The 24,890-nt window shown below is 37.0% G+C and overlaps 1 pseudogene; it reads left to right on the forward strand.

The window, feature by feature from the left end:
• Positions 1–22,902: 22,902 nt before the first annotated feature.
• LOC103084809 (ferritin light chain pseudogene) lies at positions 22,903–23,509 on the forward strand (annotated as a pseudogene).
• Positions 23,510–24,890: the final 1,381 nt, after the last annotated feature.

Below are 24,890 nucleotides of genomic sequence, written 5' to 3' on the forward strand. Positions count from 1 at the left end.
TAAACATTAACCAAAAATTGCAGACATTAAAATAGGACTTTTCCCAGAAACTGAGAATCGATGTAACTTTTTAAAGAAGGTTGTCTTAACAAAGAATAGCAAACATATTTACTGTGCCAACCTCTAAGTATTTCATATTTATCAATATATCTAATTCTGACACTGAACTTATGAAGTAGATACAATCATTACCCTCATTATATCAATATGGAAGCCAGGCATGGAGAAATAAGTAACTTTCCCAAGATGAAGCCTTGATTTGAACCTTGGTGTCTGGCTCCAGGGTACCTGTTCTTAATCACAAAAACAATGGTCTTCATAGGGTGGTCCCCAGATCAGCAATAGCAGCATCCTCTGGTAACTTGTTAGAAATTTCAATTCCTGGACATCACATCAGATCTACTGAAATTTTGGAGGTGAGTCCTAGGAATTTGTGTTTTAACAAGGTCTTCAGGAGCCCCTGATGCAGGCTCAGTTTAAGAAACACAGCAACACACCACCCTGCACAGAAGCAACCAAATGGTAACAAACATGCATAGATTGAAAAGGCTGCGCTGATAAATTTCCACCCATGGCATGGGGGGCGGGATGGGGGGGTGCTCAGAATAACTGTTGTTTCAAAATTTCTGGATTAAATACCCTCAGGCCCTGAATTCTACTGAAAGGAATTCACTTAAAAACCCACAACAGGGTAATGTTCATGGCACAAGCTGTCAGTATGTAGCTTAGAGTAGAAAAATACACTTCCTTCTTGTCCAGCATGGTTTCCACAACTGCCCATTTTCCATTTCAATTGGAGTGGTTTTGGTCAAGCAGTGTGTTTTGAATCACAGAGTGTGGTCCAGGTAAAAAGTCACCCAACTTTTTCAGAGTGGCAACTATAGACACAGCTAAAGCCATCTGGCAAACATCTGCATTGTAAGCCCAGGCAACACTCTGCCAAATCATTGCAAATTTTGCATTTCTATCACTATGAAAAAGTGACTCTGTGTCATTTTCAGAGTTTCAACAATGTGTTTCCAAATCATATTAAGAGATAAAATGTCATTACCTCTGGCTAAGGTCCTATATATTTTTAAAATATTCTTTTTGCTCAAATAATATATCTACATAAAAAGACTGAGAAGTAAACCAGCAGTTAACAGTGTCTGCTTCTGGCAAGTGGAATTATGGGAGTATTTTTCTTCTTACATTTTTATGTCTCATGTCTTGACCTCTGTCCTGAACTCCAGACTCAAATATCTAACTATCCACTCAACATCTATTTAAATGTCTGATAAGCAACGCAAATGTAATGTGTAAAAAAACAGCCACTTAATTTCTAGGCCCTCTCAACCAAATCCTTCCCCTTTCCTTACCGTTTTAGTTAGAAAAACAAAACAAAAAAACCATCTTACAAATGGCAAATTCTTGGACGAAATCTTGTTCTTCATTTTTATTCTCTTTCTCTCACAAACTGTATCCAATCTGGCTGAAATCCTGTTTGGCCAAATATACCCAGAATAGGACAACTTTTCATTAACATTGCAAAACTACCCTGATCCAGCTTACCACATTTTCTCACCCGGATTACTATGGTTGTTTCCTTGGTGCTCTCTGTTTTAACCCTGGCCCTATAAGTCTATATGCCATAGAGCAGTCAGAGTGACGCCTTTAAAACATGGTCAGATCATATCATTTTTATTGATCAAAATTTTGCAATGGCTACCAAGAACTGTGAAGAGTCTGAGATCTGATTTTATCTTACTTACAAGTTGATAAATTAGCCTATTATTATTTCATGGATGCTGACAGAAGACACAAGACTCCTGGGTCCAAAACAAGGATTTTATTACTCACAGCCTGGCAAGCAGCATGAGCATCAGCATATTTGTAGCAGTTCCTCATATCCTCCAAGTTCCAAGAGGGCAACACAATGGACCTAAATGATAGTGTGCATAGACAATGGGTCTCATTGTAGGAGAAGAAACACTGAGGTCAAGAAGCCCATCATTTTGTCCTGGCCTGGAGGAAGATGTCACATCATCCCTCAAGGTTGCTTATTACAAACACAACCCCGAGAAATGGCCTGGGTAAAGAGTGGTCAGGACCTTGCATTCTTGGCATACTTGGCAAGACATGTAGGAGAGCAAGAAATCTATGGAAGACAGTTTCTCCCAACAGTAGCTCCCCATGTTCATCAGAATAAAAACCAAGGTCTTTGTAATGATCTACAAGGCCCTACACTATCTGCATTCCTCCACCCCCATGTCTTTCTGTCTTTGCAAACTATTTCTCTACTTATCATTCACCTTACCTTAGGCATACCGGCTTCCATGCTGTTCCTCACACAGGTCAGGTACAATCCTGCTTGGGACTCTTGGACTTACTGTTCTTCTGCCTTGAATGCTTTTCCTCCAGATGTTTTCAGGAGCTTGCTCAAGTGTTACCTTCTCAGTGAAGCCTTTCCTGACCACCGTATTTATAACTGCTACTTCTGAACCTCTTGGCATTCCCTATCCCCCTATCCAGGTTTATTTTTTACTTTGCACTTATCACCATCTGACATATTATGACATACTATGTATAATTTATGTGTATGTGTGTACATATATGTATATATATAACTTGTATATGTCTATTTTATTGTATATCTCTCATATAAGAGGAGAGGGACTTCATTTTGTTCACTGCCAGATCAGCAGTGTCCAAAACCAGCACTACAGCTCACAGTAGATGCTGAGTATATATTTGTTGAATAAACTAACGATTTTGTATATTTTTCACATTTTCTAAAATAATCATCTTATAATAAGAAAAACATATTACTTTCTATATACAAGAAATTCCTAAATACAGCAAGTTGTTTCTATACCCAAACAACTCAGTCTGACCCCAGTCATGTCCCTGTTTGAGACAAGAATTGCTAGTAATTCTTCACCAAGAGTTCTAGTTGACTAGAATTGCTAGTCAACTTCACCAAGCATTTTTCACATTTGGGGCACTTTATAAATTAGTTCATATAGTTTTCACAACATCTTTGTAAGGTATTACAAATGCCTTTTACCTATGAGAAAACTGAGATTCAACTGAGTAACTGGTCTAAGATCACAGAGTTTGTAAGAATTGGGACTATGAACCTGGGCAGATCTGGGAAATGAGGGCCACTACTTGAGGCCCTGTGCTTTGGCATGCCTACCTCAAAATGTTTTAACTTCCTCTCAGGTGACTGGGACCAACTGGGTCCTGCAGTGCTGTCTAGGCAAAATGCTCTGGGCCTGGATGGAGAACTACATGGATCCTGAACTTATTTCTTCTCTTCCAAATGCTCTCCAACTCTCTACCCTGCACTGCGATCAACTGGATCCTGAGGAGCTGCAAAACTCACACTTATGGGTAACAAGAGACTGGCCCAGATGTGGGTTCCAGGACAGCGGCTAGACAAGTGGATCACTCCCACTGACTTTCATTGGATCTCATGAGATTGGACCACAAGAATGGCAGACTCATGTGACTCTTACCCCACTCACAGGCCATGTCCCAGGCTCAGAGATACTGGGTCCACCGCTAACACTTGACCTTGAGCCACATGTTTGAGTCCTTGCATCATTACTTGCCTGTTTGTTTCAACCATGGTGTCCCTTAACTCTTTACAGCACCTGAGGATGGTAGGGGCAGTGGTCTTTTACCCCCCAACCCTGTGTACCCACACCCTTTCCTCAATATCTACATCCTGCTTCCAGCTGCATCCAAAAAGCCACCACAACTATCCAGTGTTGCTTCAGCTGATGGAACAAAATCAGCTGTGACATACAACTCTGCTAAATACAGTTGTGTGCATTTGCTGTGATGTTACAACATGAAGTCTGTGCACATGTTGCCCTGCAGCCTGAATATCTTTCGTACTCTTGTCTAATTTGCATGTCCTTTCATCAGACTCCTCAGGAAAGCCTTCCCTTGTTCCTCCTGCATTTCCCTCCAGAGGCCTGGTCTTCTTTGGAGTCACCCTTTGTTTATACCTCTTTTGATAGTAATGATGATACTGTATTTCTAATTATTACTTCATGAGACTGTCTTGCCCTCCAAACTATGAAGTTCTTCAGGGTTATCTTTATATCTTCAACAATTTATCACCATACTTGGTACATATTAAGTACTTAATAAATATTTGTCGAGTTAATGAATGAAGAAGAAAACCAAGAAGCACAGACCCAAGTGATTTTGCAAAGTTTTAAAATGAATAACTTCAAATCATCTAAACAATTCTTCAGAAAGAAAAATGTTATTTGAATCTACCACCAAATTTTATTGATTTTCTTATGGAAAACATGTGCTGTGTTCAAAGTCAAAGGAGCTTTAATGCAGGGTCAGATCCTCCTTCATAATACTTTGGAAGCAACATTGACAATGAGGAGATGGTGAAATGTTGTTACATTATAAATAAGCCTAAAAATATATGCCTGATGTCATTTAGCATTTGGGTCCTCCAAGAACCCAAAGAAGCCATTTGTGGCATTTAAACGTAACATCTGCTCTTTCACCCTGTTCATTGGGCTATCGGTGGAACATTCTAGTTTATTTCTTCAAAGTAAAGTGAGCAGGAGTAGGATTCCTTTGTTGAGAGTACTTTTGTTAGGCCATAGAGGTGCTGTTGTCTGTGGAAATCAGATGACTGATGGTGGCACTGGAGGAGCCACAGGTAGGTGGAGAGAATAATTTTGTTCCCCTGTGACTTTTCCTCATGCTGACCTTCCTTCTTCTGAACTGGGAACTCTTGGCATAGTTTCTGGTCCCCCTTCCCCAGGTAGCTCATTCTCACCCTCTAGTCCATTCTCTTCCCAAGCCCTACTATAGCAGCTATCTTTAACTGAAGAGACGTTTGGTTTTAGACATCCTAAAAATGAAGATGCTCTTCTAAATAAAACATCCCCCAAGTAACTGTCAAAGAAAAAATACTAAATCAAAAGAAACACCAAAAAGTTAAAGCGACTGGAATTTTTCCCATGTAGATTTAATGGTTTCTGAATTTTCTTCTAAATTATACATTTTCTTCAGAGAAGCTCAGATCATCATCTTCCAGGGTCAAGGCAAATTTTGATGGGAAGCCTAACACTGTCTAAAGAAATTCTCCTTCAACTTGCTCCTTCATAGCCTACATTCCACAATTAGATGTTCATTTGTTGGCTTAAAATTTTGGAGACTTCTTTGTCTATTTAAAAATCTGTAAGAGTGTTTATGTATCACGACCTAACAGAGATACCTCAGAGTGAATAGATCTGTCATATCTATTTCTGAGACCAAAAGACACTGGTGGTGATTGCAGGGGGTTGAGTAGAGGTTGGGGGATACAAAAGAGTATGGGGGTGTGTGCTATATGGGCCTGCTGGGAGTGAGGGAATTAAGAGAAGTTTTCAGGTCAATTTCTTTTATCTCACAATTTCCCCCAGCCCAGTCATACTCAGAATTTGTGCAAAAAATTTTCACCATATGTTCTTTGATTCCTTTTGCTAGCAATAGCCTCCAAATATCAAAATGTTTTGGTATTCTTTAAGATCTTAATGCTCTTTAAACATATTTTTTATTAACTGTAGCACATGAATCCAAGTTGAGACAGAGACAAAAAGTCATGATGGGTATTCTCAGTGAATGGAGAATAGGATTGACGAACAGTAGAAATGTGAGAAAGAAAAAAATGCAGCAATCATGTCACAAGCTGTACACAGCTACATGTTTTCTGACAGAAATAAATTCTACCAACCATTGTGTGTCCACAAGCAGAGAAGGGAGGCATGAGTCAGAGATTCATTTTTATCAAATTGCTAATAGTTCGACCAAAAACTCCAGTGTGATTCAATTATCTACACTTCCCTATTCCTAATATCAGAAATGCATTCAGCAAATTAAAGCCTTGAAAATGTATTTGCTGCCCCTCTAAAGTCTTTCCATTCTTCCTCTTCTCTCTTCCGACCCTCTAGTCCCACCCTAAATTCCTTCCTTCTGTTTATTCATTAGTAGGGCTAGTGCTTTAATATTCTTTATTATCCATGAATTATCTGACAAAAAAACTGGGTATGGTTAAAATTAAGTTCCTCTGAAACAGTTCTAAAATACTGCACATAGAATTTAAGTAGGCTAATAAATACTTGGAATATCTACCATCTTTAAGATATTACAAATGAAGGATACAGGAACTTATAGTGAAGTTCTAGTGAAGAATTTACAATCTAGAAGGAAATGATAGCCTAGTGAGAGAGGAAGACAAAGCAATGTGGCTTTGCAATGGAAGAGGAACAAAGCACGGTAGGAGCACCAAGGAGAGAGGTGCTATTTCTGTCAAAAAGGAGAAGGGAAATCCTCCTAAAGAAGGGAGATGATGGCTAATTGAAATAACCACTGGTTTTGAATAATAATTTTAAAAAGTACTTATGAACTAGATCCTTCTCTACATATAAATTTTAGCAAAACATTAAATGTCAGGGAGGGAGGTTACATAAACTACTAAATGAAGAGTAATTTATTTTTGCTATGACATCTTTTAATAACAACACCTTTCTGAAAGGCCATGTCCAAGTTAAATGCTTGTAGAGGGTGAGTTAAAAGGTAATATACAAGTAAACCTTGTAGACTTATACAACATCAGCATCTTTGAAAACTGTTCCAATGTCAAATTTAAGTGCCAAGACTAAGAGAGGCAGCAGGTGTCCTGGCTTTGCCAATGGAGGGACTTGAGTTCAAATCCCAGCTCTGCCACTTGTTAGTCCTATGACCTTTGACTCAGGTACTTTTTTGTTTTCTCAAAAGTTTTAGTTCTTTTCTCCTAGTAGAGAAATGTTATATAGATCTTACTATTATACACACCTAAATGAAGTTTCTGAGGGAAAAAATCACTGTTTAGTCACAAATAACTTTGTTAATTTCTTTCACTATAAAAATCAATCCCCCTCCCCTCACTGTATAAGTTACAATTATATGCACAGGAAGATTGTCTTGTAATCCTACTGAGTGAAAATTTTACTAATAAATTTCTCACATAATTCATAGATAATAAAGAACATTAGAGCACTACCCTTGGAAAAGGAGAGTCAGAAGGAAGGAATTGATTCAGGGTCTGAGGGTTAGAGGAGAGAAGAGGAAGTTTGGAAAGCCTTGAGAGAGTCAGCAGAAGAAACTATTCATAGGTCCTTTAAGGTTTTTTTTTAATTCCCATATTTTTCCTAAAGATTTTCTATACATGCCTGCCAAATATGAATTTCAAGTTGCTCTCTGTATGCTAGTATTCTTGATTTGTGTGCCTGTTTGACTCTTCAAGGGCTTTCATATTTATAATCACACTCATGACACCACAATGAATCTGGGCAGTGATTATTACCACCTACCTAACACCACCAGCAAACTAAGCCCAACGCTGACTGAGTTTCCCTAGTACTGAGCTCACTAGTAGAAGAGCCCAGTCTTAACTCAGATTTCATAATTCTAATTACTAGGAACTCTTATCTTCAAGCTTGTGAGGTTCCCCTTCTCACCTTTTCTAATGGCCATATCATCCGTTTTGTTCTGGACATAATGCCAAGTGCTTTGCATGCAGTCTTGAATACCTAGAACCTCACTGCAAGTTAGGAAGGAGTATGCTTACTTTACAAATGAGGAACTAATTAGGCTCAGAGAGACTAAAAAACGTGTCCGAAATCACAGTTAGTGAACGCCAGAGCCAAGATGCAAACCCACATTATTTAATATGCATTTCAAACGTCTTTTCCAAACAAATCTTGCTGCAGTTTTGTTCTCCATTAAAACTCCATAGCTTTCTGTGTCTCCTCTTTGGAATGAAGTCTACAAACACCCTCTCTTCCCTACCCACCATTCCACTATAAAGACCAGTGGTTGGCTTATTCTACTTTTAGTACCATGCCTAACACTGTAATAGCTCAGATATATTTTTAAGTGAGCAGCACTACTCTTCAGAAAACCATTCCAAATAAACCAAAGCCAAGCCTGTGACTCCAGCACTTAACTCCCATTGAAAATTAGTAAATGACAGGTTGCATCTGAATTAGTAGGATGTTCACTTCCATAGGAAGCAAATAGGTAGCCTCCTTTTATTTGCCAGTGAAATGAGAAAAAGTGATGACTTATACTTCCTTTGATGCTCATTCTTATCAGTCTTTGAAGTTGACTTTCCATTTAAGGAGGCAAGACCTAGTATGACTAGGCAACAGCAGAAGCTTCTAGATGGTGATATTTTAAAATCCTAATTATTTGATAAAGAATATTAAAGTAACTCATGGTTTCAAAACTTGTTTATGGCCTTGAGGTCCTCTCAACTTTCATCAAATCAGTTCAGTCTCTTCTGTAGATCTAAGGGAAATTCTGGTTAGGGCAGATCTCTCTCTGGATTTAATCTCCATATGCTTTTTTTTCATTAATGTTCATAGGTGTCTACTGTTTTTCCTGGAAGCTCAGAGCAAGAGTACCAAAGCCTCAGAGATGGCAAAAGTTCATCATTTGAACATCATTTTTCAAGGGGAGGAAATAAACTCATGCTAACAGAGTATCCTCTGTCATAAAGTTTCAAATGGTAAGTTTCAAAACAAAATGAAAAGTTTTCATTTTTTCCTGAGGAAATAAATAAGGCCAAAGTAGAGATAGCTTAATCTTTTGTTGGTCAGATGTATTTGAGGATGTATATAAATTTGTCTCAAATGCTTAATAACCCTTAGACACCAGAAACTTAGGATAAGCTGTTTTGATGGGCTGACATTTGGGATGTGATTCACTAAGACAAGCAGACCATCAAGATGAATTTCTAATGTATGCTAAATAAAGATGATGGAGTCTGAAAATCTGGAGAAGCATTTAGCACTACTATTCCTTAAATGTCAGTATGTGCCCAAGTCCCCTCTCTGGAAATACTACAGGTGAAAATTACTTCAATCACTATTCATGTCTGCCTCAGTGCCAAGAATATATAAGCTCTCATTCATGTGGACAACATCTCTTGAAGAGAAGGAAACTAACTTCGAATGGTTTAGTAATCACTTCAAAAGCACATCTGTCAAAGTGAATCAGGCTGAAGGTTTAGAGAAATATCTCTTGTTGTTGTTGCTTTGTTCAAATGAGCAGAACCCTTTCCCCCCAGAAATCTGGCTCCCTCACATCCTTCCAGCCTCTCCTAAAAGTCACCTTCCCAATGACACCTTACCCCACCACCCTATTTAAAGCTGTAACCCTTCCCCAACCACCAACCACTTTCTTTCCCTGCTTGCTTTTCTCAAAAGCACTTATTACCAGCTGAAAAACTACATATTTCACTATTTTATAGCATCTCTGATTCCCTCAACCAAAATGCAAACTGCATGAGGGCAGGATTTTTTTTTTCCTGCTGTATCCCCCATGCCTAGAATATAGTTGCTTTGGCAGATATAGGCACTCAGTAAGTATTTGAGTGAATGTGTTAGTGAATAAATAATCTAGGCTTGGAATCTTATTAAAAGCGAAGCCATAAATTCAGAGATGTTAAGCAACAGTAGCTTTTCCTGTAATTTTTATAGGCCAGAATTTATCTTTAGTAAAATCACAGATTGCTTTTTTTAAATGTATATGCCTGCAGTTCACCCAATTGGAGAGCTGTATACAAAATAGAATGTTTCAGGAGTGAAAACATGGTTTGTGAAATTTATCCTTTCTTTTTTTATTATTAACTCTCAAGCAGTTGCTGGTGGTGACAACTTGAGTATTCAAATACATGGTGCTTTCTATGCTGGAGCTTAGGAAGAATAGCTTTTTTGTGGAAATGTAGGAAAAACACTGTAGGATGGAGAGAAGAGTCACTCTAAAATTCTGTGCCTGAGTTTCTCAGGTTGTAAAACCCTGTCTCTGGAAAGGGGATGCTGTGAGAGTAAAAGTAAAGAGTAAAAGAAAATCAATTTGAAAAATATAAATACTAGATATTATTGCTGCAAAGTTTTACACCTATTGTTAATAAAGTTATGTACTTTGGCAACAAGTTAACATTTAACACTTAATTTAGGAAAATGTTGGACCATAGTGAAAACTATCCAATGTTTGAAAACATTTGGATAAATATGCTTCCAGTGACTTTGTCTTGAAGAGAAGATTGAGAAAGGCAATTCTGACTTTCCTATGGTTGGACTTTCTGAAAACAACTTATCCAATCTGCAAATATAAAAAGAATTTAACATGTCTTAAGTTCGATCAAAATGAATGGCAAATAAAGTTAGCTATCAATTTAAGATTTATTCCACTATTTTAAATAATCATTATACAGTTCAGGTTTTTCTGTGAAAGTTCTAAAATAATAGGGACATATCTATCTATACATGCATCCCTGAATAAAAATGACCCTAGAATTATAAACTGTAGTATATCTATGTCAAGAAATATGAGAACTGACAATTCTAATAAATACATTCACTGTTGCCATGCCATGGTGGAAACTTTAGCCGACTCTGGTACACAAATATTTGGTGTTTCCTGTCTTTGGTAGAATGGCTGACTCTGAGAAACCTCAAAATGTGTTGGGGGCCTTAAGATCCCCACCCGCTTCCAGATTGGTTCTGCTACAAAAAAAACTACTGCATGTGGTCTTGGCCACCCTGTATTCCCTGGGACTCAGTTTCCGTTTATGTAAAAGGAAACAGCTGAATTATATTATCACAGAAGCATCAGAGAATGTTAGAACTAAAGGAGATTTGGGGACCATTTGGCCTAACATGTCTGCGTTATAGAAGAAACTAATTGTGAAGTGCCTGTATCTGTTGGATGTGCTAATTCTATTACTAATCTTTCCAGTCAGATTTTTACAGTAACTTCTCACTCCCTCCCCCAAAATGAAATGAAACTAAGCTCTCTATTTAAAAAACATCACAAAAGATATTATCTAAGATAAGAAAGATTATAGGGAGTAAATTTATGACCTATGACTAGCAATGTTATTTTTTTTGAATTTTATTCAATATTTTTTTTATACAGCAGGTTCTTATTAGTGATCCATTTTATACATATTAGTGTATACATGTCAATCTCAATCTCCCAAATCATCACACCACCACCCCTACTCACTGTCACTTTCCCCTGTTGGTGTCCATACATTTGTTCTCTACATCTGTGTCTCAATTTCTGCACTGCAAACCAGTTCATCTATACCATTCTTCTAGGTTTCACATATATCCGTTAATATGTGGTATATGTTTTTCTCTTTCTGACTTACTTCACTCTGTATGACAGTCTGTAGATACATCCACGTCTCTACAAATGACCCAATTTCATCCTTTTTTAATGGCTGAGTAATATTCCATTGTATATATGTATCACATCATCTTTATCCATTAATCGGTTGATGGGCATTTAGGTTGTTTCCATGACCTGGCTATTGTAAATAGTGCTGCAATGAACATTGGGGTGCATGTGTCTTTTTGAATTATGTTTTTTTCTGGATATATGCCCAGTAGTGGGATTGCTGGGTCATATGGTTATTCTATTTTTAGTTTTAAGGAACCTCCATACTGTTCTCCATAGTGACTGTATCAAGTTACATTCCCACCAACAGTGCAAGAGGGTTCCCTTTTCTCCACATGTCTCCAGCATTTATTGTTTGTAGATTTTTTGATGTTGGCCATTCTAACTGGTGTGAGGCGATACCTCATTGTAGTTTTGATTTGCATTTCTCTAATAGTGATGTTGAGCAGCTTTTCATGTGCTTCTTGGCCATCTGTATGTCTTCTTTGGAGAAATATCTATTTAAATCTTCTGCCCAATTATAGACTGGGTTGTTTGTTTTTTTATTATTGAGCTGCATGACCTGTTTATATATTTTGGAGCTTAATCCTTTGTCCATTGATTGGTTTGCAAATATGTTCTGCCATTCTGAGGGTTGTTTTTTCGTCTTGTTTGTAGTTTCCCTTGCTTTGCAAAAGCTTTTAAATTTCATTAGGTCCCATTTGTTTCTTTTTGTTTTTATTTCCATTACTCTAGGAGGCGGATCAAAAAAGATCTTGCTGTGATTTATATCAAAGAATGTTCTTCCTATGTTTTCCTCTAAGAGTTTTATAGTGACCAGTCTTACATTTAGGTCTCTAACCAATTTTGAGTATATTTTTGTGTATGTTCTTAGGGAGTGTTGTAATTTCATTCTTTTACATGTAGCTGTCCAGTTGTCCCAGCACCGCTTATTGAAGAGACTGTCTTTTCTCCATTGTATATCCTTGCCTCCTTTGTCATAGAGTAGTTGACCATAGGTGCATGGATTTATCTCTGGGCTTTCTATCCTGTTCCATTGATCTATATTTCTGTTTTTGTGCCAGAACAATATTGTCTTGATTACTGTAGCTTTGTAGTATAGTCTGAAGTCAGGGAGTCTGATTCGTCTGGCTCCATTTTATTCCCTCAAGACTGCTTTGGCTATTCAGGGTCTTTTGTGTCTCCATACAAATTTTAAGATTTTTAGTTCTAGTTCTGTAAAAAATGCCATTGGTAATTTAATAGAGATTGTACTGAATTTGTAGATTGCTTTGGGTAGTATAGTCATTTTCACAATGTTGATTCTTCCAATCCAAGAACATGATATATCTCTCCATCTGTTGGTATCATCTTTAATTTCTTTCATCAGTGTCTTACAGTTTTCTGCATACAGGTCATTTGTCTCCCTATGTAGGTTTATTCCTAGGTATTTTATTCTTTTTGTTGCAATGGTAAATGGGAGTGTTTCCTTAATTTCTATTTCAGATTTTTCATCATTACTGTATAGGAATGCAAGAGACTTCTGTGCATTAATTTTGTATCCTGCAACTTTACTAAATTCATTGAATAGGTCTAGTAGTTTTCTGGTGACGTCTTTAGGATTATCTATGTATAGTATCATGTCATCTGCAAACAGTGACAGCATTACTCCTTCTTTTCCAATTTGTATTCCTTTTATTTCTTTTTCTTCTCTGATTGCCATGGCTAGGACTTCCAAAACTATGTTGAATAATAGTGGTGACAGTGGACATCCTTGTGTTGTTCCTGATCTTAGAGGAAATGCTTTCAGTTTTCCACAATTGAGAATGATGCTTGCTGTGGATTTGTCATATATGCTCTTCATTATGTTGAGGTAGGTTCCCTCTAGGCCCACTTTCTGGAGAGATTTTATCATAAATTGGTGTTGAATTTTGTCAAAAGCTTTTTCTGCATCTATTGAGATGATCATACTGTTTTTATACTTCAATTTGTTAATATGGTGGTATCACATTGACTGATTTTCATATACTGAAGAATCCTTGCATCCCTGGGATAAACCCCACTTGATCATGGTGTATGATCCTTTTAATGTGCTGTTGGATTCTGTTTGCTAGTATTTTGTTGAGGATTTTTGCATCTATATTCATCAGTGATTTTGGTCTGTAATTTTCTTTTTTTGTAGTATCTTTGTCTGGTTTTGGTATCAGGGTGATGGTGGCCTCATAGAATGAGTTTGGGAGTGTTCCTTCCTCTGCAATATTTTGGAAGAGTTTGAGAAGGATGGGTGTTAGTTCTTCTCTAAATGTTTGCTAGAATTCACGTGTGAAGCCATCTGGTCCTGGACTTTTGTTTGTTGGAAGATTTTTAATCAAAGCTTCAATTTCATTACTTGTGATTGGTCTGTTCATATTTTCTATTTCTTCCTGGTTCAGTCTTAGAAGGTTAAACCTTTCTAAGAATTTGTCCATTTCTTCCAGGTTGTCCATTTTATTGGCATAGAGTTGCTTGCAGTAGTCTATTATGATGCTTTGTATTTCTGTGGTGTCCTTTGTTACTTCTCCTTTTTTATTTCTAATTTTATTGATTTGAGTTCTCTCCCTCTTTTTCTTGATAAGTCTGGCTAATGATTTATCAATTATTTTTTATCTTCTCAAAGAACCAGCTTTTAGTTTTATTGATCTTTGCTATTGTTTTCTTTGTTTCTATTTCATTTATTTCTGATCTGATCTTTATGATTTCCTTCTTTCTACCAACTTTGGGTTTTGTTTATTCTTCTTTTTCTAGTTCCTTTAGGTTTAAGGTTAGATTGTTTATTTGAGATTTTTCTTGTTTCTTGAGGTAGGCTTGTATTGCTATAAACTTCCCTCTTAGACTGCTTTTGCTGCATCCCCTAGGTTTTGGATAGTCATGTTTTCATTGTAATTTGTCTCTAGGTATTTTTTGATTTCCTCTTTGATTTCTTCAGTGATCTCTTGGTTATTTAATAACGTCTTGTTTAGCCTCCATGTGTTTGTGTGTTTTTTTTTTTTCCCCTGTAATTGATTTCTAATCTCATAGCATTGTGGTCAGAAAAGATGCTTGATATGATTTCAATTTTCTTAAAAGTTACTGACACTGATTTGTGACCCAAGATGTGATCTATCCTGGAGAATATTCTATGTGCACTTGAGAAGAAATTGTAATCTGCTCTTTTGGGATCCAGTGTCCTATAAATATCAGTTAAATCTATCTCGTCTATTGTGTCATTAAAGCTTGTGTTTCCTTATTAATTTTCTGTTTGGATGATCTGTCCATTGGTGTAAGTGAGGTGTTAAAGTCCCCCATGATTACTGTGTTACTATTGATTTCCTCTTTTAGAGCTGTTAGCAGTTGCCTTATGTATTGAGGTGCTCCTATGTTGGGTGCATGTATATTTATAATTGTTATATCTTCTTCTTGGATTGATCCCTTGATCATTATGTAGTGTCCTTCCTTGTCTCTTGTAACAGTCTTTATTTTAAAGTCTATGTTATCTAATATGAGTATTGCTACTCGAGCTTTCTTTTGATTTCCATTTGCATGGTATATCTTTTTCCATCCCCTCACTTTCAGTCTGTAAGTGTCCCTAGGTCTGAAGTGGGTCTCTTGTAGACAGCATATATATGGGTCTTGTTTTTGTATCCATTCAGGCAGTCTGTGTCTTTTGGTTGGAGCATTTAATCCATTCACAGTTAAGGGAAGTATCGATATGTATGTGCCTATTATCAATTTCTTAATTGTTTTGGGTTTGTTTTTGTAGGTCCTTTTCTTCTCTTGTGTTTCCCACTTGAAGAAGTTCCTTTAGCATTTGTTGTAGAGCTCGTTTGGTGGTGCTGAATTCTCTTAACTTTTGCTTGTCTGTAAAGCTTTTGATTTCTCTGTCAAATCTGAATGAGATCCTTGCAGGGTAGAGTTGTCTTGGCTGTAGGTTCTTCCCTTCCATCACTTTAAATATGTCATGACACTCCCTTCTGGCTTGTAGAGTTTCTGCTGAGAAATCAGCTGTTAACCTTATGGGAATTCCCTTGTATATTATTTGTCATTTTTCCCTTGTTGCTTTCAATAATTTTCCTTTGTCTTTAATTTTTGTCAGTTTGATTACTATGTGCCTAGGCGTGTTTCTCCTTGGGTTTATATTGCCTGGGACTCTCTGTGCTTCCTGGATTTGGGTGTCTATTTCCTTTCCCATGTTAGGGAAGTTTTCGACCATAATCTCTTCAAATATTTTCTCGGGTCCTTTCTCTCTCTCTTCTCCTTCTGCAACCCCTATAATGGGAATGTTGTTGTGTTTAATGTTGTCCCAGAGGTCTCTTAGGCTTTCTTCATTTCTTTTATTTATGTTTTTTCTTTATTCTGCTTTGTGGCAGTGAATTCTACCATTCTGTTCTCCAGGTCACTTATCCGTTCCTCTGAGTTATTCTGCTCTTGATTCCTTGTAGTGTATTTTTCATTTCTGTTATTGTATTGTTCATCTCTGTTTATTTGTTGTTTAATTCTTCTAGGTGTTTGTTCTTTAATTCTTCTAGGTCTTTGTTAATCATTTCTTGCATCTTCTTGATCTTTGCCTCCATTCTTTTTCCGAGGTCCTGGATCATCCTCACTATCATTATTCTGAATTCTTTTTCTGAAAGGTTGCCTATCTCTCCTTCATTTAATTGTTTTTCTGTGGTTTTATCTTGTTCCTTCATCTGGTACATAGCCCTCTGCCTTTTTATCTTGTCTATCTTTCTGTGACTGTGGTTTCTGTTCCACAGACTGCAGGATGTATTTCTTCTTGCTTCTGCTGTCTGCCTTCTGGTGGATGAGGCTATTTAAGAGGCTTGTGCAATTTTCTTGATGGAAGGGACTGGTGGTGGGTAGAGCTGGTGTTGCTCTGGTGAGCAGAGCTCAGTAAAACTTTAATCTGCTTGACTGCTGATGGGTGGGTCTGGGTTCCCTCCCTGTTTGTTGTTTGGCCTGAGGTGACCCAGCACTGGAGCCTGCCCTTTGGTGGAGCTAATGGCAGGCTCTGGGAGGGCTCACACCAATGAGTACTTCCCAGAACCTCTGTTGCCAATGTCCTTGTCCTTATGGTGAGCCACAGCCACCTCCCGCCTTTGCAGGAGACCCTCCAACACTAGCAGGTAGATCTGGTTCAATCTCCTATGCGGTCATTGCTCCTTCCCCTGGGTGCTGATGCTCACACTACTTTGAGTGTGCCCTCTAGTAGTGGAGTGTCTGTTTCCCCCAGTCCTGTAGAAGTCCTGCAATCAAATCCTGCTCTACTTCAAAGTCTGATTCTCTAGGATTTCTTCCTCCTGTTGCTGGACCCCCATGTTGAGAAGCCTGACGTGTGGCTCAGAACCTTCTCTCCAGTAGGTGGAGTTCTTTGGTATAAGTGTTCTCCAGTTTGTGAGTCACCCACCCAGCAGTTATGGGATTTGATTTTATTGTGATTGCACCCCTCCTACTATCTCACTGTGGCTTCTCCTTTGTCTTTGGATGTGGGGTATCTTTTCTGGTGAGTTCCAATGTCTTCCTGTTGATGATTGCTAAGCAGTTAGTTGTGATTTGGTGCTCTCGCAAGAGGGTGTGAGAGCACGTCCTTCTGCTCTGCCATCTTGAACCAATCTCCAGCAATGTTATTCTAAATCATTCCCTCAGTTTGAAATATTTTTCACTTGCCTAAGAATGGGAAATGGGTACACATTAAAATGTAACTATATATCATATATACTCCAGTTAATACTTCTTGGGGAGCAAGAGTTGATGACAAAATTTACTGAACCTCTACTATTTGGGAAGCATTTTACATTCATTATTTTATTCAGTCCTTTAATCAATGGTAACTGTCATCATTTCCATTTTGTAAATTCAGTATCATGGCAGTTAAATAGTTTATCCTAAAATAGATTACCAGGCAAGTGAATTGCAAAGCTGGGATTCAATATCTAGTCTTACTGGCCTCAAAGCTTAGGGACTTTTCACTATTCTACATGGTCTGACTAAAGAGAAAATTTTGTGTCATAATTTTTGGGTAGACTAGCGTTATCCGCTTTTGGATAAAAGCCACTTAATAACTCAGTGACTTGACAGTGCACAGAGAGAGCAGAATGTCTGGGTCAACATGGAGCCGTTCCTCATTTGGATCTCTCTTTCCCACCAAAATAGAAATAAGGGATAGAATATTTAAGTGTTAAAAGGCATAGGACCACACTCAAAAATAGAAAGGGAAAATCTTCATGTTACAGGAGCAGAGGGAGCCCAGAGCAAAAGCAGAGATTACAGTATTATAACCCAGATGGAGTCATAACCATATATATGTACTAGAGATGGTACTTTAGGGACTGTAGGTATGGAAGTCAAATCGGCCACACACATAGCAGGGAACAGGAAATGGCTCCCCATGTGAGCCCAGGAAGTAGGACCATATTGCCTGCCTATTTAAAAGAGCTGAAATAGCTCTACCCACTTACACAGTTACAACTAGAGACATTCCATTTGAGTACAGAAAGACTGCATGATATCTGCACCCATACTGATGCATAACTGCCGTAGTTGCTGAAACAGCATTTGATAAAATTTAATATCTATGCTGGGTTAAAACCATTCATAAAATAACAACAGATGGATATTTTCTAGTTATTTCTAAATACAAAATCCATCAGCAACCTTAATAGGAAACAACTAGAAGATGAAAACTGGCTTCTAGCTAACACACTTAGACAAAGAAGAAAGAGAGAAAGAAAGAAAGAAAATAAAGAAATATATGTTGTAAAACTTGGAGGAAAAAGGCAAAATTAATGTTACTTGCACATGATAGCATTGTAGTACTTGAAAAGCCACGAGATTCAAAATCAAAACTATTACAAGCTATACGAAATTTTAGGCACAAATATAAACAGCCTTCAATAAAAAAACACAACCATTAAAAAACATAATATATACAATATGTTTAGACAAAGATAATATAGCTACATAATAATTAGCAAAAAAATAAAAATATTATAAGAAGAAAACTTTAGAATGCTCCTGAGAGACAGAAAAACACTTGATCAAAAGAAAAACTTACCTCTCCTTACACAAGGTTTATAGCATAAGGTTACTAATTTTCCCAAAATTAGTCTGCAGATCTAAAGCATCCCAACAAAATAAGAACTTATTTTCTTTGGAAATAAACAAGCTGATTCAAAAGTTCATATGAAGAAATAAACAAGCAGTAGTAGCCACTAAATCATAATATTTATGTTATGGAATTAACCGTGTCCTTCCTAATTCATGTTCATAGGGTTGAAGCCCTAATTTGCAATACCTTAGAATGTGACTATATTTGGAGACAGAGCCTTTAAAGTGGTAATTAAGTTAAAATGAGTCCTCTAGGGTGGGCCCTAATCCAATCTGACTAGAGTCCTTATAAAAACAGATTAGGATACACAGAGAGACACCAGGGATATTCATGTATAGATGAAAGGACATGTAAGGCCAATGCAAGAAGGTGACCATCTACAAGGCAAGGAAAGGGGCCTCAGGAGAAATCAAACCTGTCCACACCTTGATCTTTGACTTCTGGCCTCCAGAATTGTTAGAAAATGAATTTGTTGTTTAAGCCAGCCACTCTGTGATCTTTTGTTATGGCAGTCCTAGCAGACTAACACAATTTAACCCACAAGCCCCTCTGAGTTCAGTAACACTCCTTACACAAATATTCATTGAAAATCTAGTAAGAGGCATATACTGAGATTGTTTCAGTAAGGAAAGCTTATCCCTGCAAGATATTTGGAACTTGACAAACAGTTCTTTAAGCAATTTAATAATCTTCCATAAGGAGAAGCCTGGAGCTAGGAAGCCCAGGATTGGTTCCTCAACTCAAAGTAATCAAAAAGCCAGCCTATTCATAACCTCTTGCTCAGCCATCTTCAGCTTTTGGGCTTTTTGGTGTTTATGCTATTGTAACCTCGATGAAACAACTCAGCTACCAGAGCTTCAGGCATGACTGTATCACATCAGCATCACAGACTACAAGAAAGAAGGAGAGCAAACCTCACAGGGCTATCTTTTTAATACATAAAGAAAAGCTTTCTCCCAACCCCCTAGCTGACTTTCTTTCATGCTTGGTAATATTAATGTGATATACACATGCATCCATTCTTTCCACGCAAAATTACTGCACATAAGTATCAGGCAAATACTATTTCTTATGAGTTATTAATAATCTAGCCCTGAATATTGGGCACAATCATTAATTATAGAGCTGAGGAGAGCTTCTTGCTTGAATTACTATAGGAATCACCCATGTGTCTTCTACACACTGAAAACCCTGTTAAAATAACAGTAATTTGCTAAACTGGTTAGAGTAAATAATCCAACTCACAATATTTTTCCTCCTGGTCTTCTCAGTTACCATATATAAATAAATCAGAGTATTTACTGCACATTCTCTAGATACAGATTTAGGTGACATGAGGGATATAAAAAGATTTTCCATGCACAAGATCCTTTCAGATTTATTAGGGAAATAAGACCTATGTTCAAAAGAAAATGTGAGCAAGAATGAAATATTTCTATATAAGTAATACTTATATTTTAAATTGTCATTCTGTTTAGTTGGCAGTTTCCCAAACTTACACACCTGTTCCTTTAACCTACAATTCTCTTCCTTTCTCTCCCTCTTCCTCCATATGCTTTGAAACTCAGATCAAGCATTAGCTCCGGTATAAAACTCTGTCCAACCATCCACACCCTCTTGGTGTACCCTCTGCAAAATGTTTCAACAGCACAAGCTATCAATTCTTGTATGTAGTTGTTTGCATGCTTGTCTCATGCAAGATTACACTCATTCAACTTTTTGTACAACTAGCACAACACTGGAAACAGAGGAGATCAACCAAATATGTGAATAAAACAATGGGAGTTTGACTATTTAAAAAGGAGACAAGAATACAATACTGTAATGACCAAAGGAACTAAAGAAGCACAGGAGTCATTTGAGATCCCTTCATGTTGAAGGAAATGAACTAGAACTAGAAGCATGCTTACCCTAAAAGAAAACTATCTGGTCTTTGAATTAATTTTATGTTATTTGCAGTGAGAAATAAGATCATACTTTACTGTTCCTGGGCTAAAAACTTTGAAGACTAAATATATTTTCCTGCTTCTGTGCTAAACAAAATTGGGACTGGGCAAAAGCAACTTAGCAGCTTGCTATAGGAAATACTTGCTTTGGAAGATAAGTCTATGAACCAACCAAAATAGCTTACTTATAAAGACTAATAGATCACTTCAAGACCTTCTCCTTATCATGTCCACCAAACCAAAGCTAATTTGTTATAAATTCTGCCAATCCCAGTTTCCTCCCTTGCAATATCAGCCTTAAAAATCACCTAGGGCCCTATATACTTGCTCCTGGGAATTCTCCCTTCACAGACCTGGCTAAAAATCTATCATACTGGTGTTCTTTCTTACTGTAAGTCTAACAAACTCAGAGTTGCATGATCAACATGTGTTTCTGATGGTCTTTTGGTGGAGCTAAAGGCCAATAGTAGCCTTAAAATGAATTTGACATATACCCAGCTTTGAAGAAAGTATATCTGATGTAGGAAAGCAACTTTTGTGTTATTTACCTTAGATTTTATTCTTCTCCCCAAATATGAGGAAGCATGAGTAATTTACAAAAACACAAAGTATTTTTGTTCATTTTTAAAGTGACAGCTAAAGTTATCAATTTTTTCCCTTGCTTCCTCTGTTAAGAATTATTTCCTCATATTTTCATACTCAAATTTATTGACTGGTATTAACTTAAAAATAACCATTTATTTCATTTATCTTTAACAGCTTTATTAGGGCCCAAGTATTTATTATAGGAAATGTACATTTCCTCTAAAAGAATTCCCAAGAAATAAAACCACTGCCTCCTTTTCAAAATGTTTTAACCTAATGAATATCCATGAGAAAGAAAATATACTGTCAACATTCTATTACAAGATGTTATTTACAGAAATTTAATATATTTTAGTTGCTTTACTATATCAAGTTACAACTTGTTGTCATCATCTCTGAAACCTGAAATCTATAAGTTGGATTATTGAAACAAAAATGAAAAAAAAAATAGTAAAATAAATGCTTGGTAAATAAATGGATAAATGAATGGTTATAAATTGACATAATTCCAGGAAGCCACAGGTGCCTAAGTATTTCAATGAATATGTTGTCATTTTAAGAATTACTGACTGCCAATATTTCTTTATCTGTTATCCTTCAAAAGGCTCATATCCATCCACCTTTGTGTGCTATTTTAATCACTATTTTTTATAACCCATATGTTTTATTTTCCATTTTCCTTTATTGTTTCCTTTTAGCATTACTTACTTGTTTCCTTTTGTAGTTTATTTGATCCATAAGGATCTTATAAAGAAAGTATTTTTTAAATTAATTCAACATTGCTAGGTTCTCATTAACTTCATTTCATATGCTTAGCATAACTTCGACCTCTTATTTACACCTTAGTGAAAATTTCTTCACTTTCTTGGAGTTTAAGTAAAAAATGGTATACAACATTGTAAATCAACTATACTCCAATAAAAATTAATTTTAAAAAGGTAGAATAATTAAAACACAGCATGGAACAATAAGGGAAAAGTACTATTTTTAGATATTAGTTGTAATAAGTGACAAAGAAATTTTTAAAAGGAAATTCTATATTTACGTAGATGAGATAAATATAAAAATTCTAAAGGAAAAACACTAAATAAGAAGAAAGTAATGCATACATTAATGACATATGAAAAAGTACATTTAGGTGAATTAATTTTCATTGCTTTAAATCACAAGACAAAGTTTGGCATTCAGTCTTATAAATAAAATGGTTTTTAGCTATGTCTTGATCAAATGTCACATTAGAGACTAGAACACCGTATGGCTCATAGTAGAGGCTCAATACATATGTTTCTTCAAATATATCTAACAAACTTACCAAAAATTGTGATGTTAAAATTTTCTGTCCTCAGCAAATGTTAACAGATTGCAGAAGGCCACAGGCTTCTGGATTAATGTATCATTAAGGGAACAGCTGCCACTATTTTTAATGAGGTTCCTTTTCCAATGACATAAGCAAAATTATTAGGTTACAGGTTTTCTAATACCCAATATCAGCCTGATCATTTTCACTGATAAGAGCAAAGTTTTTACAAGTCCCCTTCCTCTGAAACCATCAAAGATTACAATGACTACCCCTAACTGTTAAGGCCATTTGGAAAGCTGATATGTCTCAAAACCTCAGAAGGAATACTCCTATAGGTAATGGACTTTATTCAAAGAAGTCTGATTTCAACTCAATCCAAAAATCATTTCTTAGTTCTCATTGTGTGCAAAACTTTGGACCAGGCACTGAGGGGCTATGGAGACTAGAAGACACAGAGGATGATCTTAATGAACTTGCTCTCAAGGAGCTGGCCTTCAAGTAAAAGAGTAATAAACACAAATAGGCAGTGCACTCAGCAGTCCCACAGATCTCTCTCTTGCTCCAACGATGTTTGGACGGAACAGACCCCAGGGACATCCCTTGCTCCAGCCTCTGACCACTCCCCAACCTTTTTTCCAGTCACAACCTTTGGAATCAGCCACTCAGCTATCCTTCTTCACCAGGACTAGCCAACACCATTTTTTTTTAGCTTAACTTCTTATTACCGATCAACCATGAGCTCCCATATTTGTCAGAATTATTCCACCGAGGTGGAGGTCGCCATCAACTACCTGGTCAACATGCATCTGCAGGCCTCCTACACCTACCTCTATTTGGACTTCTATTTCGACTGTGACTATATGGCTCTGAAGGGCATGGGCCACTTTTTCTGTGAATTGGCTGAGGAGAAGCGCGAGGGTGCCGAGAGTCTCTTGAAAATGCAAAAGTAGCACGGTGGTCATGCCCTCTTCCAGGATGTGCAGAAGCCATCTCAAAATGAGTGGGGTAAAACCCAGGACACTATGGAAGCTGCCATTCTCATGGAGAAGAACCTGAACCAGGCCCTTTTGGATCTGCATGCCCTGGGTTCTGCCTGTGCAGGCCCCCACCTCTGTGACTTCCTAGAGAGCCACCTCCCAGATGAGGAGGTGAAACTCATCAATATGGGTGACCACCTGACCAACCTCTGCAGGCTGGCTGATCTCTAGGTTTGCCTGAGCAAGAATCCCTTCGAAAGGCTCAGGCTCAAGCACGACTAGGAGCCTCTGGAACCCAGTGGCCTTTGAGGAGCCCTCTCTGGTGTCAGGGCTTCTGCCTGAAGCCCCTATCTGCAGCCATTAGGCAGCTTTTTAACCACTCTGGAGCACTCTCACCCAAGCCTTGGACCAAATGGAAACAGTAATGCTTTTTGAAGCAAAAAAAAAAAAAAAAAAAAAAAAAAAAAAAAAAAAAAAAAAAAAAAAACAAAAAAAACTGTACTTCATAGGAGCACAACAGAAAGTTCAGAAATAGATTTAAATAGACAAATTGTGTTTACAATAAAAGTATAAACTCTTACTGGTGGGAAAGAATGGGCTCTTTTTTAAACACATGGTTTGGGGATAACTGGATAACTATATATTAAAAAAAAAAAAAAAAAAGCAAGAAAAAAAGAAAGAAAGAAAAGAAACACAAATAACTGTAATTCAAAGTGACATATTTGTACAAATGGAGATAAAAGAAATATGATTGGGAGACACAGGGAGAGAGGTTATGATCTCCAAAAGTGAAACTAGAAAAGCTTTCAGGATTTTCTAGTTACTGATTAAGTATTATGTCAAATACAATTGTGAGGAAAAGAGAGAAGATATGTTAAACGAAACAGAGACACAGATGTCTGCATATGCATGGCTTGGACAGAGACAGTGAAGATTATGGAATATGGGAGGATACACTGCAAAGAAAAATTGGAAATGTGTCAGGGACAAGATGGTGAAGACCTTGAATATCATGCTAAGGAATTTGTATTTATACCCTCTGCCCCACATACATGCTCCAACAGTAGCCAAGATCTTAGCTATACTAGAATTGCTTCAGGAAGATCACACTCTCTAAGACTCATTTACCCCTTGATGCATTTTCAGAATATTGATTCTTCGTTGCTTATTCATACTTTCAGGTTAAAAACAAACCAATAAAAAGCCTTGTATTGAGCTAATCTTTAATATAATGAATATTTTTATTTTGTTACTTATAGCTAACACTTTCTCCCACTTATTGAGCCACTGTCAATACAAACAATGTCTCATTGACAATTTCCCCATCTCAGCTCTATGCAGGAAATCTACATGTTTCTCATGAAAGTCATGTGGCAAAAGGACCTCACATTTATATAGTGCTTTACTGTTTGCCACCCATTTTCAAATACATTGTGACTCTGTCACATAGTGTAACACTTTATTGTGCCCTGTAATTTGACAAACATTATGCCAATCTCTATGTATTCAACCATATTTAGAAATGAGAATATTAAGAGTTATAGACATTAAGAGACTTCACAAGTCAAAGAACTAATAACCTGAAATAAGATCAGGGCTGACTCTAGAATTTCTACATTAACCATCATGCTATATTATTTCCTTTATAAACACACATACCCCAAAACTAGTTATGACATTTTCATCAAGCCAATAACACATTTTTGTAAGTCAATGACTTTCTAGACTTTGTTCTTTTACATTCT

Source organism: Lipotes vexillifer, unplaced genomic scaffold, assembly GCF_000442215.2.
Source record: "Lipotes vexillifer unplaced genomic scaffold, Lipotes_vexillifer_v1.1 scaffold727, whole genome shotgun sequence".
Taxonomy (NCBI): Eukaryota; Metazoa; Chordata; class Mammalia; order Artiodactyla; family Lipotidae; genus Lipotes; species Lipotes vexillifer.